Below are 4,168 nucleotides of genomic sequence, written 5' to 3'. Positions count from 1 at the left end.
CCGGTGATCGCCGACCCCGACGTATTCTATAGAAAGGGCAGCAACGCGAAGTTCTACTGGCGGGAGCAGAACATCCGGCTCAACACCACCAGGTTCGCGCTGAGGCTGCAGATGGTGAAACGGATGCTGCGCGAGTGACCCTGTTACACAGATGCATGCACACGCGACGCACGTGCAGCGCACAAACACGGACAGCCGAACGAGAGGTGGCCGCGCTGCGCTGCATTCTAATAATGTGCGTGCTTGCCCGAGAGGAAAAACCTAGACCAAAAAAGTGGTCGCAGGCCGCACCGCAGACGTGCATGGGACCGACGGGACGGGACCCAATGCAAGCTCGTGGTCCGCGCTGAATTTTTTTTAAATAATATTTTTTATGATTAAATACAAAATTAGAAGGTGTTATAAAAAAAATTGACATATACAAGCAGATAGGCATATGTGGCAGCTGCACGCCCAGCAAAACCAGCGTGTCGGCAACTGGAGGCTATAGGTCTAGTCGCCCGTGGGAAGCTGACAGGTACATCAGCAAAAAACTGGCCGCATGCCGGAGCCTACCGTTGTGTCGCAGGTCTAGTCGCACTACAGGAAACCAGGACTTTGCCCAGTGCTGAAATCTTTGCCGAGTGCCAAATATCGGGCACTCGGCAAAGGCCACCTTTGCCGAGTGCCGCACTCGGCGAAACTTGGCACTCGGCAAATAGGTCTTTGCCGAGTGTCTGGCACTCGGCAAAATAAGGCACTCGGCAAAGCCAAACTTTGCCCAGTGCCAGACACTCGGCAAAGTTGGGCACTCGGCAAAGAGGCGCCCGGGATAACGGTGCCCGACGCCGGCCTCTTTGCCGAGTGCCTTCTGTTTGGCACTCGGCAAAATATTGGCTTTGCCGAGTGCCTAGGGCTAGCACTCGGCAAAATATTCACTTTGCCGAGTGCCAAACCTTAGCACTCGGCAAAATAATTTTTTTTGTTTTTTGCCACCAACTTTTTTTATTAGATTTTTATTTGTACCATGAACAACATGTTCAAATTTGGCATAATTTCATTGCTGTTTGCTATATTTCTTCACTTTATTTCGTTTTCTTGCAATTATCCGGAAAATGTAGGTTTGAACTGCAGGTGCATCGAATAATAGTTTTGATCCATTCCAAAAATGTTATTCTTGTTTGTTAGTGTCACTTTATGCTAAATCAAGGAACTGTCTCCAAATTTCGATCAACGTGCTCACGGGGCAACGTCGCGAACTTGCGTGCAAGTGGTTATTTAATTCTATAAAATTCAAACGAATCCCGAAAATCATGAAACTTGGCGAGATGTCGTGATATCACATGCATATGCGGTGGTAAAAATTTGAAAACGTTTGGAGGGCGTCATCACGTATGGTGTTTACAAACCAGGACATCATCACATGTGATATCCTCTGCATTGGGAGGCATTCGGTGACCCCGATCGTCTGCGTTGGCGTTGCGGTTCTGCCTGCACCGCGTCGCCTCGCCACTGCAGCGACTCGCCACCGCCCCACTAGCCTGACCTCACCGACACCCTAGGTATAACCCATCTTGCATACTTGCATCTCGTGTAACCCCAGTTAGGCGTCTCCCGTCCGAAAGAGATACGGTCGTTGGTATGCAGATCTTTGCATACCAAATTCTGTACCTGTTTCGGATTGTCCACGTTTTTTGGACAGCCCGCGGATGCGTAGATGGGTTGGTTTCCGTGGCCCGCTCCTGTCCGAGACAGAGTTTCGACACCACCTCCTCGTTGTTCTCCTGATACACAATCTCCCTGCCAGGACGTGTATCGGGAGAACAGCGGGGAGGTGCTGCCGAAATTCTGTCTTGGATAGGAGCGGACCATAGAAGTCAACCTCATCTACGCATCCTCGGGTGGGATTAGGACCTATCCTTCACCTATTAGATGTATAGTAGGAACGCCTTGTGGATTTACCTGCAGTTTTTATTACTCGCTTACATATGCATGTGCCAGAGGATGGATAACCGTGAGTGGATGTACACGGGCCACGCAAGTATGACCCCAGAATGGATGACCAAGACCAATGCTTTCCTGGAGCATGCATTTGGTGAGGCTGCTAAAGGGTCAGCCCGGATGCCGTGTCCGTGTAGCAGATGTGGGAACAAGAAAAGAAAAATTAAGAGGCTCGTGGGGGAAGATCTTATCAAGTATGGATTCACGACAAACTATACCCACTGGATCCACCATGGTGAAGCCGATCATATTAGAGAGGAGGTGGTGAGACAGCGTCTCGAGGATTATGATGGAGATGGCGGGGTAGCAGACTGGATGGATGACATTCAGCAGGCACGGTTCGGTGAAGGATTGGAGGAGAAGCCAGAGGAAAGCGCAAAGACGTTCTATGATATGCTGTCTTCAGCGCAGAAGCCCTTGCACGAAAAGACAACGGTATCGTAGCTGGATGCAATTGGACGCATCATGGGGTTGAAGTCGCAGTTTAGCATGAGTCGGGACAACTTCGATGGTATGTTGGTAGTTTTTGGATCCCTGCTTCCGGAGGACCACATCCTGCCGAAGAACTTGTACGAGTCACAAAAACTTCTTCGTGCACTTAAGATGCCGTATGAGCAGATCCATGCTTGTCCAAATGGATGCGTCCTTTTTAGGAAAGATCACGAGGGAGCAACGCACTGTCCAAAGTGCAAATCCTCTAGGTACCTGGAGGTCGACACTAGTGATGGCAAGAAGGAACAGCTGAGTATCCCTACGAAGGTCCTACGGTACCTTCCTTTCATATCGAGGATCCAACGGCTGTACATGACATATGGATTGAGCGGCTCCTTCCAGCGATGACCAGAGGTTTCGTCCTCGAGCATGTGTGGCGCGTCCTGGCAGAGTTGAGCTATTTCTTCCGCCAGCTTTGTGCCAAAGAGCTATCTCGGGCCGTGATTGATGACTTAGAGAAAGTGGCACCTGTGTTGCTTTGTAAGATGGAGAAGATCTTCCCACCCGGCTTCTTCCTCTCAATGCAGCATCTGATTTTACACCTGCCTCATGAGGCACGAATGGGGGGGCCCGTGCAAGCCCGTTGGTGCTATCCAATCGAGAGATGTCTAAAGGTTCTTCGGAAAAAGTGTAGAAATAAAGCCAGAATTGAGGCATCCATGGCAGAGGCATTCATTCTTGAGGAGGTGTCAAACTTCACAACATCATACTATAAGGATAGCCTTCCCAGCGTGCACAATCCAATCCCTCGTTACAACACCGACGAGAGGTCATCAAATCTCAGCCTTTTCAAAGGTCAACTTGGCAGGGCAAGCGCTTCGAGCACCAAGACCTTACGGAATGATGAGTGGCGCACTATCATGTTGTATGTGTTGTTGAACCTTGACGAAGTGAACCCTTATGTGCAGTAAGTTCTCAATGAGCTTGTTACATACGCCGTCACTATCGTCTATCTATCCAACCCCCTTGTCTCTTGCTTTTTCAGGGAATTTCTGAATACATACTGGACAGGAAATATGGATCCTTCCCCTCAAGAACAAGATAGTCTTCTCAAAGGTGGTGTGCCCGATTTCATTTCATGGTTCGAAAAGAAGGTACCATCCAATTTACAACGTTCCATCTGTGACATCCCACTTTGCTCCTACGAGCGAGTAATGATCTATCCGCCCTCACCTTACAGGCACGCACGGATGCGGAAATGGATGAAGAGTTGAAACAGGTTGTCAAAGGCTTCCCCTATAGGGTCAAGTCATTCACCGTATATGATGTGAATGGCTATCGCTTCCACACAAGAAGCCACGAGCTCAGTCGGCCCAATCGAAAAACCACGAATACTGGAGTTCGTACGCCCGGCACCGATGACCGCGACTACTACGGCATAGTCGAAGAAATATACGAGCTCAACTTTGAGCTTCGCGGAGGTCATAAGCCAGTCGTATTCAAATGCCATTGGTTCGATCCCAATGTCACGAGAAGAGCCCCTGAGATTGGACAAGTTGAAATTCAACAAGATTCCCTCTATCAAGGAGACGATGTCTATATTGTGGCTCAACAGGCCACGCAAGTTTATTATCTTCCATGGGCGTGCCAAAAAGATCCCACTCTTGAGGGTTGGTACCTTGCGCAGTTGGTATCACCGCATGGCAAAGTGCCTGTCCCAAACGATGAGGATTACAACTTTGACCCAAACACATAT

At 49.3% G+C, this 4,168-nt stretch overlaps 1 pseudogene; it reads left to right on the top strand.

The window, feature by feature from the left end:
- Window positions 1–1,983: 1,983 nt before the first annotated feature.
- Window positions 1,984–2,697, top strand: LOC136466958 (uncharacterized; annotated as a pseudogene).
- Window positions 2,698–4,168: the final 1,471 nt, after the last annotated feature.

This window comes from Miscanthus floridulus, chromosome 7 (genome assembly GCF_019320115.1).
Source record: "Miscanthus floridulus cultivar M001 chromosome 7, ASM1932011v1, whole genome shotgun sequence".
NCBI classification, from domain to species: domain Eukaryota; kingdom Viridiplantae; phylum Streptophyta; class Magnoliopsida; order Poales; family Poaceae; genus Miscanthus; species Miscanthus floridulus.
Note: the sequence above shows the minus strand (reverse complement) of the source record. Positions and strands in the feature narration are given on the sequence as shown.